The sequence below is a fragment of the Sorex fumeus genome, unplaced genomic scaffold (genome assembly GCF_029834395.1).
Source record: "Sorex fumeus unplaced genomic scaffold, SorFum_2.1 ptg000055l, whole genome shotgun sequence".
Classification (NCBI taxonomy): domain Eukaryota; kingdom Metazoa; phylum Chordata; class Mammalia; order Eulipotyphla; family Soricidae; genus Sorex; species Sorex fumeus.
In genome coordinates, this window is record NW_026606112.1 from 3,333,757 (window position 1) to 3,353,225 (window position 19,469).

The window sequence follows — 19,469 nt, forward strand, 5'->3', positions numbered from 1 at the left end:
CCAACAAGACGAAGGGCCTACGTGGCCTAGGTTAGGGGGACCTTGAAGGACTTCTTAGGAACCAACTTCAGTGTCAAGTTCAAAGAAGCCGTGATGTGGACAGTGATTTGAGACTTACAACGGAGGCGTTACTGGTGCCCGCTTGAGCAAATCGATGAACAATGGGAAGACAGTGTTACAGTGCTATACTATTACTATGACATGTATCTTAACAGCCACTACTATTTCTTTCTTTCTTTCTTTTTTTTGCTTTTTGGGTCACACCCAGCAATGCACAGGGGTTACTCCTGGCTCTGCGCTCAGGAATTACCCCTGGCAGTGCTCAGGGGACCATATGGGATGCTGGGAATCGAACCTGGGTTGGCCGCTTGCAAGGCAAACGCCCTACCCGCTGCGCTATTGCTCCAGCCCCACAGCCATTACTATCTCAAGAGCTAAATTTCTATATATAAAGTACAACATTTCATCAAATATTATATTTTCTTTTCTCCTTTAATGCAATGTTATAAAACTCTATCACTGTCACTGTCCTCCCGTTGTTCATCAATTTGCTCGAGTGGGCCCAGTAACGTCTCCATCATGAGACTTGTTGCTACTGTGTTTGGCATATCAAATACGTCACGGGTAGCTTGCCAGGCTTTGCCCTGCGGGCGAGATACTCTCGGTAGCTTGCCAGTCTCCCCAAGAGGGGCAGAGGAATCGAACTCGGGTCAGCCATGTTGGCTGAGTGCAAGGCAAATGCCCTACCCACTGTGCTATCACTCCAGCCCATAAAACTCTATGAATCAAAATAATTTCTGGGACAGGAGTGATAGTACAGTGGGTAGAGTATCTACCTTGCACGTGGCCAAGCCAGGTTCAATCCCCGGCATCCCATAGGGTCCCCCAACCCCCCCCACCACCTGAGTACAGAGCCAGGAGTAACACCTGAACAACTCCTGGGTGTGACCCAAAAAGCCAAAATCAAAAAAGTTTCTGAATATAGTGCCACTAATTCTACTTGGGATTATTCTGGGGGCGGCAAGATAGTACAGTAGGTAGGGTGCTCACCTTGCATGTGGCCAACCTGGGTTCAACCCACAGCACCACATAGAGTCCCCCAAGCCCCAATAGGAATAACCCCTGAGCATCCCTGTGTGTGGCCCAAAAACCGAATAAATAAATACCCCCTAATTGTCTGTGGTGGGGTGTTTGTTGATGTTGGACTCTCCCTCTAATCATTTCCCTCTGTGTTACCCCCTGAGGTTCCCTTGTTCATAATAGTTTTAGTTGTTTCGGAAAAGCTGTTTGAACTGTAGAAGGGAATTTCATAGCACGAGAGAAATAACAACCTCCTGCTTTTAGTTTGTTTCAACAGTTTGGCATATTAACTTGCCCTTTCTGGGTTTTCTCTGAGGACAGACCCCCAACTCGATCAGATACTCCTAAATCCTAAGCTTCAAGGTAAGAGTCTCAAGCCTCCACCCCCCCCACACACACACATATTGCATTTCCTAAGCAAACCCAAATGATCACTATTAATCTATAGTGTTTCTTAAAGTATTGTCTGCAGGCCCTTTGCATCACAATTATTATAGGCTTGTAGGCTTGTTAAAAAATTCCTATCTCTGGGTCATAGTGATAGTACAGTGGGTAGTACATTTGCCTTGCACTCAGCCAACCCAATTTCAAACCTTGGTATCCCATATGCTCCCTGCTGAGCACTGCCAAGGGTAATTCCTGAGTGCAGAGCCAGTAGTAACCCCTGAGCATCTCCAGATGTGGCCCCTCAAAATTAATAAACAAATATGCCTATTCTAGGCTGGAGCAATAGCACAGCAGGTAGGGTGCTGGCCTCAGACATGGTCAATTTGAGTTTAATCCCCAGCACCTTATATGGTGCCCCAAGCCTTACCAGGAGTAATCTCTGAGCATAGAGACAAAAATACTCTAAGCATTCCTGGGTGTTGCCCAAAACCAAAATTCAAAACAAAAACATATTTCTGCCAGCTCTACACCTGCCCCGCTCAGATTTCCTGAGGTGGCACCTAAGAAGCTGCATTTGTTTTTAAAAAATCTCCTTTCAGGCTGCCTCGGAGCTTTTTGGAAAGCCAGGTATGAGCCAGTCATGATGGGGCAACTGAAACCTCATGGGAAGTGGGGTGTTCCCGGCTCGTCCTTCATGCCCTACCGAGCTCACGAGTTGCCCCCCACGAGTGGCTCTCTGGCACCATGCTCCAGAGCCACAGAAACCAATCTCATAATTATCTGACTCTCGGCAGAAATACTTCCAGGCTTAATAAGTAAAATATCAGAAATCCAAAATCGCACAGCTGCTATCGTGGCCATGTGACATCATTTGGTTCTTGTAACCAGCTGTAGAAAACAAATTATTTCACAATGCCTTTTCAGTAGGTCTGATTTTGGGGTGTAAACTCTAAATAATAATGATGCATCTTTTGTCGAAACAATGAATCTAATCAAAGTAGGTAGAACGTTAACTAGAATTCATCTGCCTCACAGGCATTGGGAGGGTTGGGAGTGGGGGTATACTGGGGTTCTTGGTGGTGAAAAATAAGTACTGGTGAAGGGAAATGTGTTTGATGATTGCATGACCGAGACTTAAACCTGAAAGCTTTATAACTTTTCCCACAGTGATTCAATAAATAAATAAATAAATAAATCTCCTTCCCAACTTTGCAATAGGCCACTTTTGCTGGGCCACTCCAGATGGGGGCAGGTGCTGTCCCTCCACCTGGCCCCTAGGAATCCTGGTAGCCGCCATCTTCTAGAACTCAGCTAAAAGCTCCAGGTACTGGTGACAGTGGCAGCAAACACCAGGCCTCACAGGACAGGGGAGGAGTCGACCCTTCTCCTTCTCCCTACCCTGATGGGACTCTGAGATGACGCCCACATATGTCCACCATCTACTTAAGCTCCCACGCGGCCATGATTCAGAGATACACAAACAAACCTCGGACCCAAGCAACTTGCTGCAGCGATCTCTCCAGACCCTAATTATTAAAATTTTAGAATTCATAGAGCGGTCATGTGACATTATATTGTATCCTTAACTATCAATACAGAACACATTGTCTAGCATTGCCTTTTCGGCAGGTATGAGCAGTGGTGGAACTGGTCTTGAAATATCGAAGGTAACCAAAGTAGAGAAAGAGAGTATTGTGCAAAGTGTCTGCCACACAGGCAGGGGTAGATGTGGAATTTGGGGGGGAGGGTGGATACTGGGGACTTTGGTGGTAGAAACGTGCACTGGTGAAGGGATGTGTGTTTGATGATTATATGATCGAAGCTCAAACATGAAAGCTTTGTTTTTGTACCTCATGGTGAATCAATAAAATGGGGGGAAAATTCCTTTCCATCTGAGGGACTATTAAAAGCACTGAGACTTGGGGCTGAAGTGATAGTACAGTGGGTAGAGCATTTGCCTTGCATGTGGCCAACCTGGGTTCGATCCCCAGCATCACATGTGGTCCCTGGAACACTGCCAGGAGTAACCCCTGATTTCTAGAGCCAGGAGTAACCTCTGCGCATAGCCGGGTGTGACCCAAAAAAGAAAAAAATAATAAAAATAAAAATAGCACTGTAGCACTGTCTTCCCGTTGTTCATCGATTTGCTCAAGCGGGCACCAGTAACATCTCCATTGTGAGACTTGTTGTTACTGTTTTTGGTATATCGAATATGTCACAGGGAGCTTGCCAGGCTCTGCTGTGTGGGCGGGACAGTCTCAGTAGCTTGCCAGGCTCTCCAAGAGGGATGGAGGAATCGAACCTGGGTTGGCTGCATGCAAGGCAAACACCCTACCTGCTATGCTATTGCTCCAACCTGATTATATTGCTCCACATATAATAGTAAGCACTAATCCCTAAATAAATATAACAACAAGAATCCTTGAGTCTTACCTCACTAACAGCAAACTGAGTTTCAGCAAAACTCAAAACAAGAGGACACATTATTATTTAGTACCAGTAATACCAGGGGAGAGCACGAATGCATAAAAATAAAAAATAAAATAAAAGCACTGAGACTTGAGAGTCATGAGTTAGAAGAACCACTCTTCTTGGCCTTAATTGTCTATGTTAGCAAGTCCACGGGGCCCAGTTTACCCTTCTTCCTTCCTTCCTGTCTCCTGTCTGCCTAAAGACACCCCTATGCCCCCCACATCAGTTGGCCTGGTTCCCTTTACAGAACCCTGTTCTGGGCCTCAGGACACACCTGCACAGCAAAGGCAATCTGCATGCCCTTTAAAATATTACAACCACTATGTAAGATAATTTAATCATGGGCTTCAAAAGTAGAGAGAGAGTGTGGGGGATATTGTCTGCCATAGAGGCAGGGGGAGGGTTTGGATGAGGATGGGGGGGATACTGGGGACATTGGTGGTGGAAAATGTACACTGGTGGAGGGATGGGTGTTCGATCATTGTATGACTGAAACTCAAACATGAAAGCTTTGTTACTGTATTTCACAGTGATTCAATAAAAATAATTTAAAAATTTAAAAACTTATTTTTTTTTTTTTTTTTGCTTTTTGGGTCACACCCGGAAATGCACAAGGGTTATTCCTTGCTTTTCACTCAGGAATTACTCCTGGCAATGCTCAAGGGACCATATGGGATGCTGGGAAATGAACCTGGGTCCGCTGTGTGCAAGGCAAATGCCCTACCCGCTGTACAATCGCTCCAGTTCCTAAAGAAATGTTAAATTTTCTAAAAATTAAAAATTTATTCATGGGCTCTCTTCAGTTTTCAAATGCATATGAACCAATACTGCTATAAATCAAGTTTTGTTTTTTTTTTTAATTTACTATTTCACCACTCAAGTATGCTTTCTTTCCTTTTTTCCCCCCTTAAGCATTTTTATCGAGGTACTAGGATATACAATATTGTCATTATTTTTTTGATGAATCCATCATTCTAGCACCACACTCATCACCAGGGTTTCTGCTTCCCTCCGCCAGAGTCCCAAGGACCCTTTCCAATGCCGCTGCCCCATGTAAGCTCAATTCTATAAACAAAATCTCTAACTCTGATGCTTTTGGTGGGGCCATGGGGAACAGGCTTGTTTGTTGGTTGTTTTTTAGTGTTGGCTCCTTGGCGGGGTCCATATGAAATTCCAGGGATCAAACCCGGGTGAGGCACATGCAAGGCAAGCACCTTCCCCTCTGAACTATCTCTCCAGTCCTACTTCTAGTGCTTATGACTGTTTGTTGTCTCTTTATTATGTTTCTTTCATATCCCATCTAGGTGCTGTCATATTTTTAGGCTACATTAAATCCTCATTTATAATTAAATCAGAATGCATGTTAAATTTTTATCCTATTTTCTAATCTAATACCATACCAATAGATTTACATAGCTATCAGACTTAGGACTTTAATAGCTACAAAATAGTTTATGGTGTTTATGCTGTCAAAATCACAGGAGTTTAGCATTTAGGTTATTTTCTGGGTTTGATGCTATAGACGGCAATACAATGAATGTATTCATCTATGTAATTTTTTTCTTCCTTGAATTATGTATTATGAATTAATTACCAGGGATAGAATTAATGAATCAGAACATAGGAGCATTTTAATGGCTCTTGACACATACCGCCAAATTACCATATTTACATTATAGTTCCTCCATGGTAAGCTATAAATATTTCAGATAATTTTTTTAATGGGATAGAAAGCCTGATTCATGGTGTTTGCCAGTTTCTGTGGTATAAATATTTTTACCCAGCCTGTTCCAAGGTATTAACAGCGTCTCATGGAAGGCAAAGTTGAAAACTGCTGCTTAGGACCAAGCCATGATAAAATATTCTCATCATCCAATTTATCTGTGAGTTATAAATTTTATATTATATGTTTTTACATTAATTTTTAACGATGGCTATGTTTGGCAACAGGCTTGCAAAATTTCTAGAAATATTACAGTCCACTCTTGCAAGTAAGGGCAGGTACCCACTGGCACACCACTCCAGAGAGCTCACTGGATATTTTGCAATAGTTTCTTTTTTTTAAGTCTTTGAAAATTCATCTTATTCCCATTTGTGCCACAAACAGTGACGATACTTTTAGGTTCACATTATGTATGTACATAATGAATAAAATGTATCTTTTTTAACCCAGAAGAGATATTATGTACTTACATAATAAATAAAATGTATCTTTTTTTTTTTTTAACCCAGAAGAGCTACCTGGGTTAATGAATTCTGCCTAGTCACCACCAATTTGTTTGTTTGTTTTGGAAGGGGGAGTTAAAATTTTTTATTAAATTACTATAAGATAAACAGATGCAAAGTTATTGATTATTGGACTTTGTTCCAATACCCAGCCATCACCAATTTAAAACACTCTCTGCATGCATTCATCTTCTAGTATTTCTTCTTGGGTCACCTACAAAAACTACTCAAGCCTTTATTTATTCAATGACTGACAGGATTACCCCAGTAACTGTGATGAGAACCAGACTGCTTATTACTTAATTTCTCTCTTCCTCGGTTTGCTCTTCTACGAAATGGGGAAGAGGTCACTGATGACTTCAGTTTTAAAAGAAACTAAGTGCAGGGATAAGAAGGTTCCACTTCATGCTAAGGAGCCATTCAGCTTTTCCTAACACTTGGATGATTTCTTCTGAAAGTAATTCACTAGTATACCCTTTAATGGGGAAAGTGGTTTGGCACTTTCTCCTTTTAGAAAAAATCCTGTTCTTTGGACTTTTCCTGAATCTCAATGGAAAAACTTCAACATGTCCATAAGACTTTAGAGTACATCAAGTGTCACCCTATATTAGCATGTAAATATGATGAATAAAACTAAACATCTCATCCCCCCTGACCAAGTCAACATACTCCCAAGAATCTGCCCAGGAAGAAAGTCCAAAACAAAGGGAAGTAATTTTGGTGTGAAAATGTGAACCATGAAGAGAGATCATTTTGTTTTCTGGCATAGCTTACTAGACTTACCAACTTGGGGCTTGAAAAGTTCTGAATTAATGGCTCTCAAATGTTCACCTTTTAGGCCTCCAAATACCTGCGGGGACAGGGTTTACTGTTTATTACCATACAGATTCCTAGATCCCAATACAAAAAAATGGCGGTAACCAGTTTTTAAAATCTCCACAAATTGGGGGCTGAAGCGATAATCACAACGGGTAGGGTGTTTGTCTTGCACGCGGAGGACCTGAGTTCGATTCCCAGCATCCCAAAAGGTCCTCTGAGCACTGCCAGGAGTAATTCCTATGTGCAGAGCTAGGAGTAACCTCTGAGCATCGCCAGGTATGACCCAAAAAGCAAAAATAAATAAATAAAATCTCTGCAAATTGGGGCCAGAGAGATAGCATAGTGTAGAGAAAGTTAGCACACAGCTGATCCAGTTTTGGTCCCAGGCACCCCATACGGTCCCCTGAGCACAGAACTAGGTGCAAATCCTGAGCACCACCATGTAGAATTGCCTCCTGCAGGTGGTTTTGCTACCCAGGCAGCTGCAGAAAATACCAGCCACACCTGGGGAGCAACTGGAGACTTCTTATATGTTCCAGAAGTTTCTCTGAACATTCAGGCAGCTGCTGGTTGCTTGTCTGCAGAGAGACAGAGGGGCCATGGTTTCTGGAACGGCATCTTCTCTCCAACCCTGCTCACCCTTTGCATGTCAGACTCCTGTCCTGACCCTCACAGCCCACTCCAGTACCTAATTCAGCCAGGCAGCCTTCCACCACTTTCCACGTTGGCATCCCCTCCTTGTGGTTTCCATCCCCCTCCACACACAAAGCCCTCCCCCCTCCCCCCGCCAGTTTCCTCCTTTATAAGGGGCTCTAAAGAGAACCACGATTAAGAATTGGCCAAGGGAATCTGAACGGATTACTGAGAGTTCCCTGCAGAGCAAACAGTCCATCACATTTGCAGTTTGAAGGGAATAACTCACCCAAGAGAACCTCTAACAGGGAGTGCAGAATGAAAAATCAGGGTGCCTTTTCATCTTGGTGTTCAAAACTTTAAATCAACCCCTTGCTTTTGTCCCTCATTGTCAAATGGTCCCCGTTCCTGAATAGAACTGGATGTTTCAGCTGCACTTTGCTAGTGCTGAAAATTAAACGATTCTCACGGTCACGGTCCTCCCATTGTTCATCGATTTGCTCGAGCGGGTCCAGTAACGTCTCCATCGTGAAACTTGTTGTTACTGTGTTTGGCATATCGAATACATCACGGGTAGCTTGCCAGGCTCTGCCGTGCGGGCGAGATACTCTCGGTAGCTTGCCAGACTCTCCGAGAGGGGAGGAGGAATCGAACTCAGGTCGGCCATGTTGACCACTTGTAAGGCAAACGCCCTACCACTGTGCTATCACTCCAGCGATAATCCAGAGAATCCAGCAATTCTCAAGTAAAACTATTCTAAAATTGGGTCACTTACTACAGCCAGCCAAGGGTACCCTCTCACCGAAAATGCCAAGTGTCACCCTATGGTGTCCAAAGCATTCCAAGAACATAAGCCATGGATGCCCCAAATCATATCAGAGCACTCAGAGAACTGTCTTCTAAATCTGAGAAGTTAATATAAAAAGCCTTAAAAAAATCAATTCCTAACCTCTTATTTTTTTTTAAATTTTTTATTAGTGAAACACCATGAGACCTCTTATTTTTTTTAACATGCATTATCACTATAAAATATCCAACCCTATGCCAAGTCTGTACTTGATGGAAAAAAATCTATATTAATTTTCAGTCTCTGTCCGCTCCATTTTCCTTTGAAAGGAATATTGACATTAAGAAAAAAGACCTTGCTGATAGTTTCTCCCCAAATCAAGGACTACATTATCTTTATGTCCTGAAGCTTAAATAAAAACCAGGCAAACAGGTTAAAAACTTTACTTTTTTTTTCATGTTGTTGCCCACAACAACCTCAAATTCGATTTTTTTGGATATCATTAAAGCCTCCATAAGACTTTATACTTTAGGGGGCTGGAGTTATAGCACAGCAGGTAATGCGTTTGCCTTGAACGCCGCTGACCCAGGTTCGATTCCCAGCATCCCATATGGTCCCCTGAGCACCCCCAGGAGTGATTCCTGAGTGCATGAGCCAGGAATAACCCCTATCCCCTATCCATCTCTGGGTGTGACCCAAAAAGAAAAACAAAAACATTTTTAAAAATAAAGACTTTGTACTTTAATTCTAAGGACTGAAGAAGTTAAATCATTTGAGTTTCTCACTACTCGAAGTGATCCACACAAGATGGCCTGGTTCCAGAGTCACAACTCTTGCTCACCACATCATATTGCTGACTTGATATTAACACTGATATTTCAAGGGCTGGGGAGGGAGGATCACACTGAATCATTTGGAAAAGAGCAAGAAGTCCATAATATCTCATTTAACATAAAGGTAAAGGTAAAGGCCCTCCCGTTGATCGTCGATTTGCTCGAGCGGGCCCAGTAACGTCTCCATTGGAGACTTTGTTGTTACTGTGTTTGGCATATCGAATACTCTCGGTAGCTTGCCGGGCTCTCCGAGAGGGGCGGAGGAATTAAACTCGGGTTGGCCGCTTGTAAGGCGAACACCCTACCGCTGTGCTAAAAGTTCAAAAATTTTATGAGATTTGGGGGTGAACTTTAAAGAATTGGGGCTGGAGTGGGGGCAGAGCAATAGTCCAGTGGACAGAGTATTTGTCTTGCATATGGCTGATCCAGGTTCAATCCCCAGCATCCCATATTATTCCCTGAGCACAAAGGCAGAAGTAGCCCCTGAGTACTGTCAAGCATGGCCTATAAACCAAATTTTTAAAAAGTTTTAAGGGGCAGGAGCGATAGTACAGCACATAGGGCATTTGCCTTGCACACAGCCAACCCAAGTTCAATCACCGGCACCCCACATAGTTCCCCCAAGCACCACCAGGAGTAATTACTGAACACGGAGCCTGGAGTAACCCCTGAGCACTGCTGAGTATGACCCGAAAAGCAAAAAAAAAAAAAGTTATAAGTATTGGGACTAGAGTAATAGCCCACAGGGCACTTGTCTTTCACACAGCCAATCTGGGTTCTATCACCACATGGTCTGCCAAGCACTGACAGGAGTAATCCCTGAGCACAGAGTCAGGAGTAAGTTTTGAGCACTTCCAAATGTAGCCCAAAACCAAAAATTAATTAATTAATTAATTTTTAATGTAGGAATACTGCTATTTATTCAGCCACTGATTAGGCTGATTGAATTGTCCATGAACTCCACCAAAATTAAATTAATTTAAAGATCAACTTGGTAGTGACCAGCCAACCCCTCCTCCCAAGATCCTTCCTTGCAAGAAGAAGACAGTCACCTGCAGAACTGGACAATTAAAAGAGCACTCAACAGTGCAATAACCACCAACAGTGTTCTCACAGAACCCTCCCCCCACTTCCCCGGGAGAAGGTGTCCTAGGGGAGGCCTGTGTGGAAAGGGATTGATCATAGCTATGAGAACAACCACAAGACCCCAACAATGAAGAGCAAAGCTCTTCAAAGTCTGGGTGGTGTTGCTGAGAAATCTTATTTCTTGTTAAATGGCAAAAAAAAAAGGACTAGAGAAGTATTTTAGTGGAGTTTCTTCTTTTAGCCACCCCTGAAGGTCCTTCATAACTGCCTTACACCCTAATCTATTCAGCTGATTTGATGCCAATGTGCACAATAAATTCATTGCTTGTCTGGGACTGGGCGTCTCCCATGCCTTTGCCCATCAGTTCCCCCAAAGTGGGAACCATTGGCTCCCCTTCTCCGGCTCCACAAAATCTTATTTTTTGAGGGGCCATCCAAAGGACTCTGCTTACCCTGAAGTCTTCTCAGAATGCCTTAGCCCTTACACACAGACCACCTCCTGCACCAATTCATTTCTGAACACCACACTCAAGGCTCACTCCTGGTGGTGTTCAGGGCTCACTTCTAATTCGGTCCTCAGGGATCACTCCTGGGAATGCTCAGGGAATCAATATGGGCGGGAGGGGGAGGGGTAAGGGGAGTAAGGGGAATAGGATTGACCAGGGCCAACTGCATGCAAGGCAGTTCCCTTTTCTGCTGTACCATCTCTCCAGCCCTGCTTCCTGAATACTACCTCTTGTCACAACTACTAGGAAACAAAGTCCTGTGAAGTCAAGAATTACTGATGATTCTCACACATCCTCCACAGCAGCAGTTTAGAATCAGCCAGAAACTGCTGACCACCCGAGGCTTGCATGAATATTTCAATGGCAGCCTGCACAAAACAGAACCAAAAACCTTATTCAATTATGCCCTACATGACTGACTGGTACCTCATAGTGTGTCTTGAGGTCAAGCTACCTCAAACATTTAATGTTTAGAGGTCAGAGAGACAGTATGGTTAGTAGGGCATTTGCCTTGATACAGCTGACCATGGATTGATCCCCAGCATCCTATATGATCCCCCAAACCCCTCCAGGAGTGGTTCCTGAGTGCAAAGCCAGGAATAACCCTGAACATTGCCAGATGTGACCCAAAAAGAAAAAAAAATGTTTAATTATATACTTAATCTGGAGATACAGTTCAGAAGCACAGCACTTTTTTTTTTTGCATGTGTGGAACCCTGAGTTTGATCACCAGAACCCTGAATGGCATATATCTCAACAGGGAACTAGCTCAGAGGTCTGGAGTCACACCAGGAGTTTTAGTGGCCCTGAGTTCTATCCCCAGCCTTAGACGATCACCCAGCTATCACCGGTTATCACCCTAGATGCCACTGAGAATGCTAGAACCCAAGAAACTAAAACATCTAGCCTGTTTGGCAGAGTTTCATGGTGAGTGGTTCATAAGTCCCCTAAGCATTGCTTGGAAGGTCCTCTCCAAAAACTAATGAAATAAAACATAGACTTATTCTATCACAAGTCACTCTTATAAAGAGAATTTTTGCATTGGCAATATACAAAACAAACCCCCCCAAAACTAGGCATTCCAGATCTACCTCTATTTATTGAATCTAATTAGATACATGTTGGTACTATTTCTTTTCTAAATTGAAATTTTTAACATATTTATATAACTTAGAGGATCTTTATATTTTCTTCAATAAATAGAGTGATATAACAATAATTAAGCTCAAAGTAAACAGAAGCATATAAATTCTTTCAAATACCTGAAAATCCAAAGAGCCAATTATCGTAAGTTTTCATGTTTGGGGGACACACCCAGTGATGCTCAGAGCTTACTCCTGGCTCTGCACTCAGGAATTACTCCTGGCGGTGCTCGTGGAACCATATGGGATGCTGGGGATTGAACCCAGGTCAGCTGCATGCAAGGCAAACACCCTCCCCAGTGTACTATCCCTATAGACCCCTATGGTAACTTGTAACATTCCAAAATTCAGAGGCATCCCATGAGGATGTGAGGGACTGGGAGGGATGAGTGAACAGAACAACCCTCCCATGCCCCGTGCCCAGGTCCATATTTCTCCAACAAGCAGACAACAGCGTTGCTACAGTTATCCTGGAGTCAAAACTACATCAAATCAAAAAGATTTTTTTTGGCACTGAAGGAGGAACTTTTTAAATTATTAAACAAACATCTTACCTTTTGTAGAATGCTGAAGAAATTTCTTGACACCAAAATGACTGACTCCGGAAGTCACATTTGCTCCGGGCGGGTAAGTGAAAACAAAAGCAGCCCCAGCCTTTTTGCTGTTAGCATTTCCTTCTATAATCAACCTTGCTTTCCTCTCCAAATGTGCAGTTTATTCCCATTGGAAGGACTCCAGAAGACTAACTGGACTTGTAGAGAACTGAACCCAAGATGGTTGGGTTAAGTGTAACCCAGGCAGCAGGAAGAATCTGAATGTGACAAAGAGATTAGCAAGTTCCTGTGTAGAAGTCAATTTCCTGTAGCTGGTTTCTCCGAAGAGGGGTTTCACTTGTGTGGGTTTAGGGGTGTGTGTGTGTGTGCGCGTGCATGCGCACGCGCGCATCTGTGCACATGCATTCATTTTTCTCCATGACAATGTGAAAACTTTCCCCAGATCAGAGGTGGAATCAGGTTTTGAGGCATGATTGAATTTATATTTAATTTACCAACTCCTCCTAAACCATTTTCACCTTCCCCACCTTGAACCTCCACTTCCCCACCAGAAAGTCGCTTTGGAAACACTGGGGAAGGCATGGGGTGGGGATGAAAAGCCAGGATGATTCCTTGTTTGATTCTTTGTTTGTTTTGGAGACATACCCAGAAATGCTCCTGGCTCTGCACTCAGAAATGACCCCAATATGGTCCCCCCTGGTGGGCATGGGGGACCAAATGGGATGCCAGAATCAAACCTGGGTTGGCCACAAGCAAGACAAGTGCCCTACCCACAATACTGTCTCTTCAGCCCCCCGAATGATTCCCAATGACGGATAAAGTCCCAAAAATCAAAAATATCAATTGGTTATTTTAAGCTTGGTGGGAAAGCACCTAAGAAGTTATAATTTAGTGATGATACTAACTTTGGGGGAAAGTAGTCCATGGGTGGCTGGCTTTACTTTGCTTTATTAATAACTACAAACGAATAATTTGGAGAGTAAGAACTTTAAAAATTAGCCTTAGCGAGAACTGAGACGGCCGACTGGCTTCCACCCTTCCTCGACCAGCCCCTGTGCGGTGAGGACGATGAACCCTGAGCTGTTTTCACATTCTGTTTTGAGATTTGCCTCCAAACTCGCATTTGTTTGTTTGGTCCCTTTGTGGAGTCCAGGTGTGTCAACCATCTGGAGTGAGTTAACTTCTGGCTGAGTTACCTAAAGCAACACATTTAGCTTTCATGATTTCGTCACAATCTCTTGCCTCTAATCCCTGAGTCAACATAATTAATGATGCCCAGTATGAAATTAAAATATCTCTGCCAGGATAAAGGATAAAGTCAACAACTCCTATGTGCAAGGTGCCAGGCTAGGGATAGAAACAAATAAGTTAGGTAGAATCTATCATTTCCAAAGGGCAAAGTTACAAGGAGAAAGACCTGGACACGAAGGAGAGATGGCATCTTCACACAAAGAATTCTTGGGACACCAAGGTCAAGTAAAATAACAACATGTCAACATTTTGCAAGGGAACTGTCACTGTCACTGTCCTCCCATTGTTCATCGATTTGCTCGAGCGGGCCCAGTAACATCTCCACTGGAGACTTCTTGTTACTGTGTTTGGCATATCGAATACATCACGGGGAGCTTGCCAGGCTTTGCCATGCGGGCGAGATGCTCTCAGTAGCTTGCCGGGCTAGGAAACTTTAAACACTGACCTGGATTCTCTCAAGCATATGCAGGGAGCCTTGGCTGGCTTCCCGAGCCCCATCCCTGCCCCTCAGCCAGGATGCAGTAGAGATGGTCATGACTTGTCACCAACTCTGAATCCTGAGTTTGTGCCCCACCCGGGCACTGAAAAAAATCCTAAAGACTAACACATGACCTTCCTGTCCTAGGCCTGTGTGCTAGTGGGAGACCAATAAAAACATTGCCATAAACACAGCTGTTATGGAGCTGGAGCAATAGCACAGCAGGTAGAGCGTTTGCCTTGCACGCAGTCAACCCGGGTTCGATTTCCAGCATCCCATATGGTTCCCCTGAGCACAGCTAGGAGTAATTCCTGTGTGCAGAACCAGGAGTAACCCCTGTGCATCACCAGGTGTGACCCAAAAAGCAAAAACAAATAAAACAAAATATAATAAAATTAAATTAAATTTAAATTTAAAAAAAAACACAGCTGTTATGAACGAAGTAACTAGGACCAAGGAACCTGAGATGTTGCACTAAGGAGCAAGAGATCACCTCCATCTGGAGGAGATCAGGTGGGCCTCTCTGAGCAGTGGGCGTTTCAGCAGAGACCTAACGCTGTGACTCAGCACCAATTTTAAATGACATTTGGGAGGGAAACTGGGGCCATTGGTGGTGGGAAATGTACACTGGTGAAGGGATGTGGGTTGGAACATTGTATGACTGAACAACTTTGTATTTGTGTATCTCATGGTGATTCAAAAAAAATTAAAATTAAAAATAAATTTTAAAATAAACAAAATTAAAATGACATTCCTGTGAGAAAACTTTAAACAAATACCTAGTCTGGACACCCAGAAATTCTCTTTTCACTCAGCTGGTCTGGGCCCAGGCATACACAAACGGTCCTTTGGTTATTCTAACATGCTGCCAAGTACTTTAAATGATGAGAAAAAGGAGTCAGGGAGGCAGGGATGGGGGAATCACACTAAGCAGAACCAAAGGGGACAAGGATGTGGCTCAGGGATGGAACTTTGCAGATGTAAGGCCCCAGATTCCATTCCCAGCACCACAAGCTAAACATAAACCCAATACATCAAAAGTGTATGCAAAAGCCTGATGGGTGAACTTGGTATGTTCAAGGGAGTGGAAAAGGACGCAGGGCTATAGTGGTGGCCGAAATGGATGATCCAAGAGGAGCGATCTGAGAGATGGGCCATGATTACTAAGACCCCAGGAGACCCTGGCATGACCCAAGGGTCCTTTTGTGAATGTAGGTGAGACCCTTGAGTCCTCTCTGAGCACATTGCCTTCTAGAACATTCTCTGTGGGAAGCCAGATCCTGCTGTGATATTACTGGGTGAGTGGAACAGATGGCTTGTGGAGACTTTATTTATCTCCGAATTGGATCACCGAAAGATAAAGAGCAGCTTGACAGAGGAAACATTAAAAACGAGAAGTATAAAAAATGAGAATAATAGAAATGAAGATAAAAATAAAGCTAAAAGGAGGGAAGGGGGAAGAGAAGAATTAAGAGGAAGACTAGAAAAAACACAAGGACACTGGTGGAGGGTATTGAGCACTTAGGTGGTAGTGAGTGTATTAACTATACACCAAGACCATAAACATTAAGACACGTTAACAAAAATTAACATGTGGTAAAGTAAACATGTTACCTTAACATCAGCAATATAAAATTAATTAGAAATTTTAAAGGGGGCTGGAGAGACAGTACAGCAGGTAAGATGCTTGTCTTGCATATGTCCAGCCTGGGTTTAATCCCCAGCACCCCATATGGTCCCCTGAGCCCTGCTAGGAGTGAACCCTGAGCTAGAGTCAAGAGTCAGAATTGAACACCATTGGATGTAGCCAAAATAAAATAAAATAAAATTTCACCAAGAAATTAAGTGAAAGGCAAAGATAATATTGACAATCATTAAAAAAAAAAAAGACATTATCATGTGTCTCTAAGGTTGTTGCTACCCAGCATGGAGCAGAAGACAGTCTAAATGAAGCTGATAAAATGCTCCTGGCTTCTCAGGGCTGAGACCAAAGAGAAAATCCTCCCCTCGATTTTCATCCAGAAGAGAGCATGACCCAAATGGAACACCAATCTGACATTAAACACAAGAGACGGATCTTACATTTTTTTCTCACTGTAGAATTTTTTACAATTTTTCTCATTTTTCTTTCAAGAGAAGAAATTTTATTTCAAGGGGAGAGAGAAAAGTTAACACATACAAGAGGGAATACAGGCTTTCCCGGCAAGAGAAGAGCATACTATGGTATTAATGAAAGGACACACACCACAATGGGATGCAGGGGTCTCCAGAGAGGAAGGTGCCCTGCTGGCTGACTGCAGTTCACAGAAGAGCCGATTCCAAGCAGGACAGAGTGGAATGCGCCAGGAATCAAGTCAGTACCAGCGACCCCGAGATGTGCCTTTGATGTATCAATTCAATGCGGAGATGAAAATTGATTTCAAGAATACTTCAGGAAATTCAGGAGGACAGAATTTTTTTTTTAATTGAATCACCATGAAGTAGAAACCATAAGGTAGAAACCATCAGGGTTCTTAAATCTGAATTTTGAAGAAATTTGGGGCAAGCTACCGAGAGTATCTTGCGCGCAAGGCAAAGCCTGGCAAGCTACCCATGACATATTCAATATGCAAAACACAGTAACAACAAGTCTCAAAATGGAGACATTACTGGGCCCACTCGAGCAAATCGATGAACAACAGGAGGACAGTGTTTGTTGTGTTTGTTTGGGGGCAGCAAAGAATTAAAAACTGAACTTCCAGCAAAGCAGTTGGTAGTTTTCTCAATGTCCTGGTGATCCTTAAGAAAGCAAAGGAGGGCCAGAGAAATAGTACAGCGGACATTTACCTTGCATGTGACCAACCCTGGTTCGATCCCCAGCACTGCATAGACCACCCCACCACCAACAACAAAACCAGAACTTACTCCAAAAATAACCCCTGAACACCATTCAGTGTAGCCCTAAATTCCATCACCCCCCCCAAAAAAAAAGAAAGCAGAAGTGCGGTTGGGAGAGTAGTTGGAGGTTGGGGGCATATCCTGAAGGTGGGAGGCCCGGGTTTAATGGCTAGCACCACAACAAAAGCAGAAGAATGGGGTGAGGAGGGTGTCCCTGTGCTCCTCTAGCAGGAGATACGATAAGATTGCTCTTTGGGACTTACAGCAAGGGGCCCCACAAACTCAATTTATGAAGCTCAGGGCCTCATGCCTTGTCTCTTTTCTCTACACAAGGTGATACACACCCCAGGGCAGGAGATGAGGGGTGCATTCCCAGGCCCAAACCCTCCCTCCCCATCCTGAAGGAGCCTGGGAAGGGTTGGAGTCCCCCCCCCACCACCACCACCAACCCCGCTGCTTCTCCTGGGGGACTTGCTCTCTCTGCAGCTTTGGCTGTAGTTTCCGACACTCACATGGTCAGGCCTCTGTGCTGCCTCTGTTCCTGCCCATAAAACATTTTTTTCCCGTGGCCTCCTGCAAGCTCTAAACATCCAGAGTTTCACTTCAGAGGGGGCTTTCTTAGAGGATGGGGGTGCTATGAACCCCTCTTTCTCTTCCTTTGGCTCTTCTACTCCCCACCCCCCCCCCCCACTTCCATTCTCTTAACAGACAGAGGTAGTGGTGAGGGGAGGAAGTAAATGACTTAAAATACATGTGCACACCAGCTGCCTATAGAAACACACACACCTCAGACCTCTCCACATGTCGGTTTTGATGTGTACAGTCTAGGCTTGGGGCAGAGGTGGGAGAAATACGGTCGTTCAATATCGGGGTAAAGGAAGAGACTCCGGATATGGTGTTCTGGGTAGGAACCTGGCCTCACTGTCAATCGTGTTCTGGAAAGTCTTCCACTGCCTATCACCCACGCTGCCCACGGCAAACCTGACTGGGTGCCCTCCTCATGACTGCCACAGTAGCCAACTCTGGTGCTCCCTGCACAGGTCTGAAAGACCCAGCTGGGAGGCCTGGAGCAGACAGTCATGCAGCATCGTGGGCTGAGCCACAGGTTGAGTCTCTTACCTAATGTTTGTACCTAAGACTCTACTAATGTTCACACGATAATCCGGGGCAGCAAGTGTTTTTCATTGTATTTTACAATCAAGGAGGCCTCAGTTGGTTGGTGACTTGCATGAAAGCCAGAAAAAGCAGGACAAAGATTCACCCCCCTCCCTCAGTCGGTCTGTCCCAGAGCTCACAGCCCCGTGCAGAGGGGAGCCTGGAGCACTAGGGGATGACTTAGCCGAAACCCAGAGTCTGAATTCTGTTTCCCAAACGCCCCTGCTCTGGGATCCAGGGCAAACACCATCCCCTCAGGTGCAAGACGCTTCCTCACAGACCCCCTCATTTGAAATATTCAACTTACTTTCTCTTTAGGTCTTTCTCCTGAGAACAAAGACCTATTTTATTGGGGATTTTGAAACGTTGTCACTACAGTACATGGACCCAGAGCTCAGACACTGGTCACAGTGTTCTCACCCCTTCCAAACTTGCTCTGCCCTTTTCACCAGAGAAAACACTTAAAAACAACTGCTATTGCAGATCGCAGCAAATCTTGGAAATGCCGTGATATTGGTCATTTACTGAAGTATATCCTAACCCTGAGCAAACGTGTCCCTTCCCTTTTTTTACTTTTAGCATCTTAAGTGGGATGATTTAGATTTAGCACAGAGTTTCTTCATGTTTACACAGAGAGAGACTTGTTCGTTATGTGCCACCTACTAAAATAAAGTATTCCAGTGGGCTCCAAGACAGGGAATAGATCTTACCTGAATACTTTGAGATTTCAACCCGGGGCATTGGCGATACTGTCATTATTTTCACCCAGTCCACTACTCAATGACAAACCACTGTTTTAAACCAAAAGACACATACTGTTTGGGAGATCTCATGATGGGGATTATAAGGTGTAAATTCATAGTAAGAGAAAACTTCATCCTCCCATACCACTAGTAGTGTACCCATACATTTATATGTATACTAAACATATAAACTTCTAAACTTCTCAATCTTAAAATTTATTACAAATGCCACTAGCAAGAAATCATACGAATAGTTTCTTCCTTACACATTTTAATTCATTCTAGGCAACACCTGCCTAACTAGATCAGGATACTGTTTCGAACAACTTCTAGCTTTCCTCTTAAAGCCAAATTCATTTAAAAAAAAAATCATTTCCCCTACTGTTTTTCTCATTGTCTGTTGTCTCTTCAATTGGCCTGAGTGTAACTTAACATATTGC

The 19,469-nt window shown here is 43.7% G+C and overlaps 1 protein-coding gene across 1 annotated transcript in view; it reads right to left on the minus strand.

Annotated features, from left to right (window-relative positions):
* RHOH (ras homolog family member H) overlaps nucleotides 1-12,716 on the minus strand; it is a 34,205-nt gene extending 21,489 nt beyond the window's left edge. Inside the window, exon 1 of the mRNA XM_056125612.1 lies at nucleotides 12,526-12,716. The gene's annotated coding sequence lies outside the window, so the exon portion shown is untranslated. The remainder of the gene's footprint in view (nucleotides 1-12,525) is intronic.
* Between the last annotated feature and the right edge of the window lie 6,753 nt (nucleotides 12,717-19,469).